The sequence below is a fragment of the Ovis canadensis genome, chromosome X (assembly GCF_042477335.2).
Source record: "Ovis canadensis isolate MfBH-ARS-UI-01 breed Bighorn chromosome X, ARS-UI_OviCan_v2, whole genome shotgun sequence".
NCBI classification, from domain to species: domain Eukaryota; kingdom Metazoa; phylum Chordata; class Mammalia; order Artiodactyla; family Bovidae; genus Ovis; species Ovis canadensis.
In genome coordinates this window covers 25457336-25471511 of record NC_091727.1, presented here as the reverse complement: position 1 = coordinate 25471511, position 14176 = coordinate 25457336, and the positions used below count along the sequence as shown (strand labels likewise).

The 14176-nt window shown below is 35.9% G+C and overlaps 1 non-coding gene across 1 annotated transcript; it reads right to left on the bottom strand.

Moving 5' to 3' along the window:
- Positions 1-701: 701 nt before the first annotated feature.
- Positions 702-773, bottom strand: TRNAC-ACA (transfer RNA cysteine (anticodon ACA)). Its single transcript has one exon. It is a non-coding gene; the product is annotated as a tRNA-Cys (tRNA).
- Positions 774-14176: the final 13403 nt, after the last annotated feature.

Sequence of the window (14176 nt, the reverse complement as noted above, 5' to 3'; positions counted from 1 at the left end):
AAACTCTAAGCAAAGATGGCCTTTGTCATTGTTGTTGCTGTTGTGTGTCTGTATGTCTTGAAGGGTAAGAAATGACTTAAATGGTATACCAAAAATTTGGTATACAATTTACTGTTTTACTACAGGAGAATCCTCTGAGTTTGTTCTCATAAACAAAACCTGATAAAATACATCCAGCATTTTAAAGACTTTAAAGACTCTTGGAAAGTGAAATTTTGGAGAGTATCACTGAGAAGGGAGAGATTCATTTTGCAATTTATATATTTTGGTACACTTTAGTATTTTAAAAATTTAAGCACATACATGTTCCTGTGCAAATTTAAAACAAAACTGTGTAGATACAGTTAAAATTGTCTTTATATTTAACCTGTGGAATGCCAACAATATTATTTATTGCAGAGACAAATGGGTTTTGTGATTGCTTTTGGCTTTTCTTGATTTGAAGTTACACTTAAGTGTTTCTAATCACACAAAAATAATAAATAAAGAGGGCAGGAAGAAACTTTTGTAGTTGTGATAGATATATTTACAGCACAAATTGCAGTGATGGTTTCACACATGTATAAAAGTGAAAGTGAAGTTGCTCAGTCGTGTCCGACTCTTTGCAACCCCATGGACTGTAGCCTACCAGGCTCCTCTGTCCATGGGATTTTCCAGGCAATAGTACTGGAGTGGATTGCCATTTCCTTCTCCAGGGGATCTTCCCAACCCAGGGATCGAACCTGGGTCTCCTGCATTGTAGACAGATGCTTTACCATCTGAGCCACCAGGGAACACATGTATACTTCAGGTTTATTACGTTGCATTTACTAAATATGTACAGCTTTCTGTATGTCAATCATACCTCAAAAAAGTTAGTTAAAAAAAGAAATCTCTAAAAGTCATCCATATTAACATGGGACTGACGCACTTATAAACATGCTATACTAAGTCACCAATAAATTCTAATACAATTATAAAACACCAGTGGAGATTTGCCAAAAAGAATGAACAATTCTATTTTATGCCCTTCTGTCCAGTTTCTAGGACCCCATAGTTCAACTTTACATCAGCCCAAGAGTCCTTCTATTTCTGTTTATTTTTTGCAAGGCTTTTTTTTTTTTTCAAATTGAGGTAAAATTGATATGCAATAAATATGCACAGATTTTGCCAGTTCAGTTTGATACTGGGACTTCAATTGTACTACTCCTGTGCACTCAGGATGTTTGTAGGAAAGGGTTGGCAGATCAGGGCAGGCTCACTCTACAGCTGGAGCACTGCACGATTCTCATCCATTCTTCATCCCACTCACCCCCATGAAAAGTTTGTTTAAAATCTGGCTAGTTTTTCCTTAACTCCATCTATGGCTGATACCGTCTCATCTTACTGCTCATCAAGATAAAAGCAGATGTGTACCATTACACATCTTCCCTCCTAAGAGCTTTCTGGAATTTAGTCTATTTGGATTTATTTGCATCTTCAGTTCTCTTGCAGGCTTAAGAATTATGTATGTCTAATTTCTTCAGCTTGCTTGCACTGTTAAAAAAGGAGCAATGGTTTCTTTTCTTATTAAATTAGTTTATTTATTTTAATTGGAGGCTAATTACTTTACAATATTGTGGTGGTTTTTGCCATGCATTGACATGAATTAGCCATGGGTGCACATGTGTTCCCCATCCTGAACCCCATCCCATCCCTCAGGGTCATCCCAGTGCACCAGCCCTGAGCACCCTGTCTCATGCATCAAACCTGGACTGGCGATCTATTTCACATATGATAATATACATGTTTCATTGCTATTCTCCCAAATCATCCCACCCTCGCCTTCTCCCACAGAGTCCAAAAGTCTGTTCTTTATATCTGTGTCTCTTTTGCTATCTTGTATGTAGGGTCATCATTACCATCTTTCTAAATTCCATATACATGTGTTAATATACTGTATTGGTATTTTTCTTTCTGACTTATTTCACTCTGTATAATAGGCTCCAGTTTCATCCACCTCATTAGAACTGATTCAAATATATTCTTTTTAATGGCCAAGTAATATTCCATTGTGTATATGTACCACAGCTTTCTTATCCATTCATCTGCTGATAGACATCTAGGTTGCTTCCATGTCTTGGCTATTTTAAACGATGCTGCGATGAACATTGGGGTACACGTGTCTCTTTCAGTTCTGGTTTCCTCGGTGTGTATGCTCAGCAGTGGGATTGCTGGGTCATATGGCAGTTCTATTTCCATTTTTTTTAAGGAATCTCCACACTGTTCTCCATAGTGGCTGTACTAGTTTGCATTCCCACCAACAGTGTAAGAGGTTCTTTTCTCCACACGCTCTCCAGCATTTATTGTTTGTAGACTTTTTGACAGCAGCCATTTTGACCGGCATGAAATGGTACCTCATTGTGGTTTTGATTTGCATTTCTCTGATAATGAGTGATGTTGAGCATCTTTTCATGTGTTTGTTAGCCATCTGTATGTCTTCTTTGGAGCAATGTCTGTTTAGTTCTTTGGCCCATAAAATGGGAGCAATGGTTTCTTGAGAATGTTTCTATGTTACACAGAAGTGAATTCTTTGATGCATTTGTAAAAACATTTGTAGAATATAAGTAAGGACCTTCCAGGTGGTGCAGTGGTAAAGAATCCGCCTGACAATGCAGGAGACGTGGGTTTGACCTTGGAAGAAGATCTCCTAGAGAAGGAAATGTCAGCCCCCTCCAGTATTCTTGCCTGAGAAGTCCCATGGACAGAGGAGCCTAGTGTGCTACAGTTCATAGGGTCACAAAGAGTCGGACATGACTGAGCACACACATATAGAATGTAGCTTATTGCTCATCTCAAAGACCTATCCCCTGTTCTAGTAACTATCACTCATATAAGGATGAAATTTTGTCCTTTGTACACCTTGGACATTCAGGCGTATCTTGTTTAATTGTGCTTTGCTTTACTATGCTTCATAGACACTGCATATTTTACACATTGAAGCTTTGTGACACTCTGTGTTAAGCAAACGTATCAGCGACATTTTCCCAACAGCATTTGCTCACTTTGTGTCTCTGTGTCATATTTTGGTAATTCTCTCATTATTTAAAACTTTTTAATTATTATTTTATTTCTCATGGCAAGCTGTGATCAGTGATCTTTTGATGTTACTACTGCAAAAAATATGACTTACTTAAGGCTCAGGTGATGATTAGAATTGTTTAGCAATAAAGCATCTTAAGATTAAGGTATATATATATATATATATATATATATATATATTTTAGACATAATGCTATTGCAAACTAAATAGGCCTCACGATAGTGTAAACATGTTTATTATGAACATGCACTGGGAAACCAAAAAATTCGTGTGACTTGCTTTATTGCAATATTTGCTTTATTGTGATACCCTGGAACCAAACTCACAGTATCTCTGAGGTATGACTATATTTCCAACTCAGTGGCTAGGAGAAAGGAAAATGATATCTTTTAAAAGAATAATATACCTGCATTCTTTAAAAAATTACTACAAACTTTTCAGTTTAAAAAAAAACAGAAATATGTAATCTTACAGTTCTGTAATCAAGTGTGGCACAAGTTTCATTGGGCTAAAAATCAAGGTTTTTAGCAAGGCCATGTTCCTTCTGGAGACTCAAGTAGAAAATATATTTCTTTCCCTTTTTCAGCTTTTAGAGACAATCCATATTTCTTGGCCTCTGTTTCCTTTCCTGTATTTTCCAAGGCAAGTGTGTCACATCTCTCTGATTCCTAATGTTTCCCTCTAGCTCTACTCTCCTGTCTTCCAATTTCACTTCTAAGACCTTTGTGGGGCTTTCCTGGTGGCTCAGACGGCAAAGAATCTGCCTGCAGTGCAGGAGACCTGGTTTGATCCCTGGTTCAGGAAGATACCTGGAGAAGGGAATGGCAACCCTCTCCAGTATTCTTGCCTGGAGAATGCCATGGACAGAGGAGCCTGGCAGGCTACAGTCCATGGGGTCGCAAAGTGTCAGACACGACTGAGTAACTAACATACACACACATACACACACACAAGACCTTTGTGACACCATTGGGCCCACCTGGAAAATACAGGCTAATCTTCCTATCTTCTGGTCAGCTGATGAACAGTCTTAATTCCCTTCTCTCTTGTAACATGACAGATTCTGGGGATTAGGACATGGATATTTACACATGCAGTGATTAACCTTAATTCTAATCACATGGAAACCATTATAAAATTTCAAAAAATATATCTGCACAGCAAAAATAGCATTTTTAGCAATATTAATAAATATTACCCTTCAGACATGTTTTCTGTCCTTTTATAATACATGAATTTAAAGTAAAACATCTGTAGAAATTTAATCCTAAATTTATTTTCTTTTTAAAAAATTATTTTCTTAAATGAAGGAACAAATAAAAGTAAATTACATGTTAAAGTGCTTATTGTAGCAAATATTTTAGTGGCATATCTTAACTAGCTTGGGGCATTATCACATATCTCTTGGATAAGGGAGAAAATATCTATGTCTTGTTTTGAACAACATGCTATGGAGGTAAATAATTTGCTGAGAATTGGCTGGCAGAAAGCAAGTCATTTTTTATCTAAGCATTTTAATGGAGAGCTATTTATCATGCTTTCCTATTATCACTTGGTATTTGAACCATAAAGGTAATTAACTAGGAATAAGTGAACCAAATAATATGCCTACACCTGTCCACCCTTTTTCTGCATGACTTTATGATGCACAGTGGTAGGAGAAATGTTTTAGCTGGGAGGCAAAAAATAAAATATTAATGCTTTTAATATTGAATGCCTTTATGCCTTTGGAACAATGATTCAATAATGTGAGCCAGGCCTTGGGATTTAAAGGTGTTAGGGTCACACCTGAATAGCATAGCAGTTCCTTTGCCAGCCTCAAGCATTCTGACTCAAAACTTCGACCTGAAACTATCTCTAAAATCCTTCATATGCTTAAATGATACCTAGGATTACTTAGCAGCATTTCCATGCCCACTGGCTATAAGGATTGATAGCTAGAATTTGATTTTTAAGCTACTGTCTCTGAGACTCTTGCATATTTATAGAATGCTTAATTATAAATAATTAAAATAATAACAAACTCTCAATACAAATATCAAGCTTTTGTTTGTTTGTTTTCCTGCTTTCGAGATGATAGAACATGCGGGGGATTATTTTATTTTGTGATGCAACAAAAAACCTGCAGAATGAAAGCTGATTTTTTTGGACATGGAAACTAGGCATTGGGAGAACAACAAACAGATGTGGGCCATGGAAAGAAAACAGACTCTAAAACCAAAATAAATTAACTAAATAATTTAACAAGGTCCAAACAAGTAAATAGTATGCCCATCTAAACTCAGCGATATGTGACATAGCATCTGTATCTCAAGGCCAGGTATCAGCAGAGAGGAAAGGGAACAACAAAAATGTACAACTCTAGAGCCATCTTTCTGTCATAAGCACACACAGAGGACATCTGTAAAGCTTTATACAGGGCCCCATACCTTGATTTTCTCTTTTATATGTCAGGGGACAACTCCAGCAGATGTGTTTCTTGTGATTCCAATGTGTAACATTGAGAATCAAGGTTGAGAATTTTTCTACTAATCTATAATTTAAAATTTCAGAGTCCAAGTCACAGAATACACAAGCAAAGAACCAGGTGTATCAATCAGCATTCACAAGAGTCCAGTGGATAAGGGCTGTATTACATAAACTACCTACGATTTTTCAGGCTCTCTCTCTCATGTCTCACCCAGGCCAGTTGTTGGGATGGTAGTATTTTGGGGAAGAGGTGTACACCCAGTCAGAGGTGTCAGAAGCAAAGGAAGAATATCCTGAGGAGTCATTTCATAGAACATGATGTAGGTAAAATGCATTATTTGATGTCATGGAGAAAAATCAATAAGTTGGCGAATTGCCTTTTTTTCATTTAAAATCTTTGGCTTTGTCCGTATCTAGCACCTAAGAAAATACTTGGCATATCCAGAGTCAACTTAGCAAAATGAATACAGAAACAACTGCTATGAATTGGAGGAGGGTGTGCTATACATTAAAAAAAATCAGGCCATCTGGTTGTTTATTCACACCTCTATAGCAAATGCTATATGACTACAATGATAATATCATTTAGTTGTAATATATATTATATAGTTGTAATATATAAATATAGATTGCCCCATCCCATTAACTGCCTTAATGGTTTTATTCTAATCTTTTGTTATATAATGATGAATATGGACACATTAAAATGTATGTTACACACAAAATATAGATTAATTAGCAAAAAGGAAAACAATACTATGAATCTTTGTGTTGATGTAAAGAGTTACCTAGCACTTTAAAAGGGAATTTTTAAAATCCCAACTCTGTAGATTCTTATTAGGTGCTTATTCATGTTATAAGGCAGCAATATGCCTTCTTTAAACTTTTTATTTTATATTAAGGTATAATCAGTTAACAATGTTGTGATGGTTTCAGGTGGACAGCTTAGGGACTCAGCTATATATTTACATGTATGTGGGCTGCAGTCCATGGGGTCTTGAAGAGTCGGACATGACTGAGCGACTTCACTTTCACTTTTTACTTTCATGCATTGGAGAAGGAAATGGCAACCCACTCCAGTGTTCTTGCCTGGAGAATCCCAGGGACGGGGGAGCCTGGTGGGCTGCCGTCTATGGGGTCGCACAGAGTTGGACACGACTGAAGCGACTTAGCAGCAGCAGCAGCAGCATTCTCCTCCAAACTCCCCTGCATCCAGGCTGCCACATAACACTGAGTAGAGTTCCCAGGACTATACAGTATTTCTTTGTTGGTTATCCATTTCAAGTATAGCAATGTGTACATGACCATCCCAGACTCCCTAACTATCCCTCTCCCTGATCCATCCCCTCTGGCAACCATAAGTTCATTCTCTAAGTCTGTGAGCCTGCTTCTGTTTTGTAAATAAGTTCATTTGTGTCATTTCTTTTTAGATCCTGCATATAAAGGATGTCATATGATATTTCTCCTTCTCTGTCTGACTTACTTCTCTCAGTCTAACAATCCCTAGGTCCATCCATGTAAAACAGCAATATACTTTTGAACAAATATAATACGTGGTTCTTAAAAAGGTCTCCACTGATTTGCTTAAAATATGATTTAATTCACACACATACATACATGCACATACCTTTAATCACACACACCTTTCAGTCAATAGCTGATCTTTACAAAAGCAGTCATGTTGTGCACCATAAGGATACTCCCTTGGTATTTGTTGAGAATTGCAAAGTTCTTTTTTGAAAAACTCCATTAGTCTCTAGAGATGTTTTCCTTTATAAAATAAAGGTAGAGTGTTTACTATAATAGCATGATACAACTAAAAGTGCAAAGTAATTCTTCTACTTGGCAAGCACAATTATACTTTGTTTTTATATTCTCTCACCCCTTTAAGGTCACCAACAGTTTTGGTTTTCATCAGAGACATACATAAGAGAAGACAGAACTCATATTTATATTTTCTAATGTACAAGGAAGACATTGCATGTGCAACTATTCAGCTATGTTTTTCATTGGTTAAATACCGTAATCTACATTTACTTGCTTTCTGTGTATTATTTGCTTTTTTCAAGTTGTAATCACTGCTTTCTGTTTTGCCATTATTTTGCATGCCAAATATCAGGATTTTCTATCCACTGTTATGTTGGGATTTTTGATGTTTTAATCACACTTAATTTAAAAACAAAGTGGTACACATTTTTATCTTTGTTGATTTTTATCACATCTCTCAGCATTTTCTGATGCTAGGAAAAAAATGTTGCTTTGTCAATACAGTTTGTTTTGATGTTTAAACAAAAGAGACAATTTTATTTAAAATATTTTTAAGTTTCAGCGGGACTACACATTTGTAAATATTCTTAAACTTTGCCCTATTATTTCACTCCATTAAAATGTGAAATTCTGTAATGCACCTAGCATAATGTGCTCTGCTTCTGACATTTTCTGACTTAACATAAGAGACATCATAGTATGTGGGAAAGCATGAGCCAGATAGATTTTGGTTAAGTCCTTATCTCTGACAATGAATAGTTGTGTAAATTAGGGCAAGTTGATTGACCTTTCTAACTTGGGGGAAACATGAACACTCTCCCAGATTTTGTGAAGTTTAAATGAGAGAATAATTATAAAGAACTGAGCAACAGTAAAGCTTTATCATAATGCAATGAGTAAGGTCCAAAAAAATCAATCCATAGCAGATCCAATGACAGAGTGACTGTGAATTTAAGGAAATAGAGACCAGTGCTAACCAGCACCCAGCTGGGTGGAGTTCCTGAATTTCAATTGCCAGATTCAAACCACCCCCTCTAGTCCTACTTATATGTCACTGGAAGGGGTTTGTATATTTTGTCTTAAATATCCATGGGAATACTTCCTGATCCCATGACCAAGGTAGACAGGTAAAACATAAGATAGATACCTAGTTAAATCTGACTTCAGATAAATGAGTTTTTTTTTTTTGAGAATTTTTTTTTTTCAATAAAATTTGTCCCTCAAGTACTGCATGGAGAGGGGAGAGAGATCAGTGATAAAGTGAAAAGATCTTTGATTAGTTCTACAACTTGAGTTTGAAAACTAAGGTAATATGCCCTTGGGATCATTGTTTCCAGGCCGAGACTGAGGGATGTTGCCAAACTTCCATACAGGCCCTCCATCCTATATGGTGCCATATATGCTACATCTTGGAAGGGACAGCAGAGTGTAATGGAAGATGTCAGAGGATCTTAAACTTATTTTGTGTCACGGAGACAGTCTGGTGCCAGTGGACTCCTTCTCAAAATAATGTTTTTAAATACATAAATATAATACATGGGATTACCAAGGAAATAAGTTGTATTTTAAACTACTGTTATCAAAATGATTGGAAGCATATTGTGACATTGTAATATATTTGCTTTCATTAAGACAGTATAATAAGAACAAGTAGAGGATGTGAATAGCTCTGTAATTTCAGAATCATGATGGGTATAAACAATAATTCTAGTTAGGTGAAATAATTTTAATATAATATAAAAATTAAATCTCTTGGTGAAAAACTCGTAGGTACTGTTGAAGCTACTGTAGGATGTTGCCTAAATTCATAACCAAAGAAAATGCCAAATTTCAGTTGGATATTTGTGAAAATAAAGATGTAGGATTTTTTTCTAATCCAAGTATACAGACCCCATGAATTCTAGCTGTGATCTCCTTAGGGTACAGTTATCCTAAATTAAAAGTCCCTGTGGATGACGGTATTGTATTATAATTAGGCAATGTGACAAATATCACTGCAGTGACAACCATAATACAACATATAAGTGTTAATCAAAGTAACGTGTATATGTTCAATATACATAATATTATATGTAAAAATTATTCAATTAAAAACCAATCCTTGGATAATATACTCGCTCTCTATGGCAAAGCAGCCCCTTAACATTTTATTATGAAAATTTTCAAATTTAGGGCAAAATTGAAAGCATGCTCTGTTAAGTTGCTTCAGTTATGTCTGACTCTTTTATGACCCTATGAACTGTAGCCTGCCAGGCTCCTCTGTCCATGGGATTTTCTAGGCAAGCATACTGGAGTGGGTTGCCATGCCCTCCTCCAGGGGATCTTCCAGACCCAGGGACCAAACCTGCATCTCTTATGTTTCCTGCATTGGCAGGTGTGTCTTTTACCACCAACACCACCTAGGCAGCCCCTAAAATTGAAAAGATTTTTCTAAATACCTGCATACCTCTTCCATGGGTATATCATGAACATTTGTCTACATTTATTTATCATCTATGCATTAATTTTTCCAACCATCAGCCCCCTTTTTTTTCCGTTAATGCATTGCAGAGTTCTGTACATTTCTTCCTTAAATATTTCAACATAAATATCCATATTTATTTGGTGGTAATAGTCATGCAAAATGAAGCGCACAAATTTTAAGTGGACACTTACTAAATTTTGACAAATGCATACATTTGTGCAACCCAATTCTTCATCAACATAGAGCACAAATTCCTTTGTTTTTCTTCATAATTGCTGACATGGCTTACTTTTTAATATGTGGGTGATTTGGAGGCTCCTATGTGCCACCTTGGGCTTCCTAGGTAGTACAGTGATAAAGAATCTGCTTACCAATACAGGAGACACAAGAGATGAGGGTTCTATCCCTGGGTCAGGAAGATACCCTGGAGAAGAGAATGGCAACCCACTCCAGTATTCTTGCCTGGAGAATCCCATGGACAGAGTAGCCTTGTGTGCTACAGTCCATGGGGTTACAAAGAGTCGGACGTGACTTAGTGACTAAACAACAGCAACAGTGTGCCACCTTGCCACCTAATATGAAACAAAAGAAAGAATCTGAAAAGGTCGATGGACCATCAGAAAGCTGGAGTTTTAAAGATAACTGGATCAAAACTGAAGGCTTGGCAACAGGATATGATCATAGGACTAGCTGATAGGGTTTGCCCCCAAAGAAGGTGATTCCAGCCAGTTCAAGGAGAGCAAGGCATTACATGTAAAGGCAAGCAGGTCAGTCTGATCCCCTTTCTGTGGCCAAAACAAGGCTATCTAAGACTAATGTAAGTGGTAAGTCAGAGAACTCTGGCCAGTAATGTAGCTTAAGGTATGCAGCTTTGAACTGAGTAAAACCAAGAAGTGCAGTCCAGGCTGGAGCAAGTTTAAAAGACTTAATTCAGATCAAAGGGAGAAAGCTTTTATCCCAGGGGAAGCAAAGAAGCTGTTTCTAGGGTATGTCAGCCCTGTGGACCCATATCAACTGGATGTATCTCTTTAAAGGCTCTACTTTTACTTAGAGTCATAGTAAAATAAAAAAAAAAAAGAAAAAGCTAGAAATTAAGAAATTTAAATGTGCGCTTCATCCAGTGTTGATAAGAGTATAGAAACATATCCTGAGTTCCCTGGATCTTTTCCTTCATTTATCTAATGAGAGAGTTGGACTGGACAGCATCAAAATATCATCAAATGATTCTATAGCATCATTGACATCAAAGAACAAAGGACACAAACAACATGCCATTTGGCAAACACACAAAGGAGCAATTTTTAAAGGCTTTGATATTTTTGTTTGCTTTGTGTGGAAGACAAAGTTATGAGGATTAAAGTATTTTTAAACTGCTAACATTGCTTCCAGCTATGGTGCTATTTCCTCAAATACTCCTTTAGTGCACTGTATCTAATACAGGTAATGATGTTATCATATACATAATTTCTCAGCAATAAGCAAGAAACATGAAAAACTCTATAATATTGAGCCCACAAGGAAGGGAGTGTTTCCACTCTAGGCCAAGGGAATTGTCTAGGTAACTCAAATTTACCTTTAATTACCAAAGTCTCAGATTAAAAAAAAAATCTTTCAAAGAGACATTTTAACAGTACTATGTTGACTTAAAAATTATAGCAAAATTACTTATGAACTGTTTATAAAAAATGATGGTTATAAACAGGCACATCAATTATTTCACTATTGTGAAAAGCATTGCAAAAAAGCAGCTATAATCTGAGGAGGTCGGAGGCAGGGGGATAGATGAAATACACGTGACTCATTATCCCCACCTGAAATTTACCCATATTGCCCTGCTATAATGTTTTTTTCTCAAAATATTAAAATTGTTTTCTGATCTCTAATGCACTTTCAGTTTAGCAGTTATTATTTCTGACAGTCATCAGCGTGCTGATATTTGAGCTTTAGCTCCATGCTTTTCTAATCTTACTAACTAAAGTAATCTGAAAACCAAATATTATAGAAAAATATTTAAAGAAAAAAAAAAAAGTAAGTTATGTGTGATAGCCTGAGAGGATTTTCTTTATGTTAGGATATTGAAATGTATGACATTGATTTCAAATGCTCAGAAGCTTTAAAAATACTTTCATATTTCTAAGCTATATTGTGAATACATGAGCCTCTGAAAAAATAAGCCTTGCACAAGTTAAATGTAGTGTGCTATATGATGTCACTAGTACTTATTTCCTTTGGATTCAGTGATCAAATGGAATAGGAACTTTCTGGTTTATATTTTATATCATTTAAACATTAGATTATCTAAACCTGAAGATGGAGAACAGATATATTCTAAGTGAAAGGTCACAAAATCACTTAAGATTGCCAGCCGTTACAAAAATAAGAGTCAATAAGAATGAAGAAGAAGTTGAATTTAAGAGGATTGAAACTAAATGCCAAAACCCCTTTCCATTCTTGTGACTTCTATGTCTGTGAAATTCACTGATCAATATGAATGAAATTCATCATATCAGTATGGTCTTGAGATTCTGAAGGATGGTTGAGAACACACACACACACACACACATATATAATGTATGTAATGTATAATGCTTGTGTATATACACACACATATATATACATATATACACACACATATATATACATATACATACACATATCCAAACGTATATATCTATATCTATATATCTATCTATATATATATATCCAAATGATGTCCTAATCTATGGCAATAAAATCTTTAATTATACAAATGCAAACTGATAGACTGACTACAAATATTTTTGCTTCTCAATTTTTTTGTAAGAATTTGTGCGTTTGTTCTCGTTTCTTCACTTCTGTCATCCTATTTATAACTTTCTGTGTGAGTGGGGGCAAAATAATCTTTTATATATTAGTACTTGTGAGATACTGTGGAAACAGAATAGTTTCAAAATATCATTAAGTTATAGTGATGACATGAAATAACTAATCCCTGTAATTCAAAGTTATATCCCAGAATCCAATCTGTTATCATTTTTAGAAGTGATTTTTTTTCAATTTCCAGAGCACTTTAATATGCAGCATAGCAGAACTGTTATCACCAGGAAGTGTTTATTGTTCCCAAAATTTAAAATATAAAGAACAATTTCAATTCATTTATATCTTTCTCTTTTGCTAAGATGAAATGATTTTAAGACAATTCTAAAAACTGTTGTTTTTTTATGCCAACGTAGTTTTCTTGAACTTTTTGAGTGCAAGCTAGAAATTTATTGTGTATAGGAGTCTGTCTTCTTGAAGAAGAACTTAGTAGTTACAGAAGTTTAGTAGATGATTTTCAAGCCTTTACCTTGATCCAAATATATTTCATTCTAATTCAAACTAATGAGGCAGAATTGTCCCACTTATGAAAATTGTATCCTGATATATCCAAGTCTCTAGGAGATACTTTAAAAGAAACTTTAAAAGTATATGACAGTAAAGAATATTAAAATGTAGGGGACTTCCCTGGTGGTCCACTGGTTAAGGCTTTGCGTTTCAGTGCAGGGGGTGCAGGTTCGATCCCTGATCAGGGAGCAAAGATCCCACATGCTTCAGGGCCAAAAAATCAAAACATAAAATGGAAGCAATATTGTGACAAATTCAGTACAGACCTTTAAAAGAGTCCACATCAAAAAAATCTAAAAATATATATTAAAATGTAAATATTTCTATACCAGAAAGAAAGTTGAAATATGCAGAACATTAAGAGCTGAAGAGATATAATAACTTGCCTTAAAGTAGTAGATTTTGTTTCTGTCACAGCCACTTTTATCACAGTATTTCTTTGCATCTCTATTTATTTTTATTCTTGAGTTTTGAATGGCTACACTTTTAGTTGTCCAGTGACAGTGGAGGATAGTAAGTAATAATAGTGTTAGGAGAAGTGCACTGACTGAAATTACCCACCTTGGCCAGGCACCATAGTAACCATTTGCATGAATTGTTTTATGACAGGAGGTCTTGGTAAGGAAAACAGAACTAATAAGCCACCACCAACCGAAAGAGTCAGAAAACGTCAGAAGGAGACACCACATGTCTGACCACCTCCCAGAATCCTTCTTGCTGGCATCTGTCTTGGCTGAACAAGGAATGCACCACCAAGAAGGACTCTGAGTCAGAAAGACTGGCTAAAGACAACCTGGAAACTAATCCCTTACCCTGCTGCTCTCTGCCAGCACGCCCTTTCTCAATAAAATCTCTTGCTCTGTCAGCACATGTGTCTCCTCGGACAGTTCATTTCCGAGTGTTAGACAAGAGCCCAGTTTCGGGCCCTGGAAGGGGTCCTCCTTCCTGCAACAATAGTACCCATGATTTGTTTGATGCTTACTGTATAATAGAAACAGTTTCAATTGTTTTGCAGTATTAATTCATTTAGCCAATATGACAACCTTATGGGA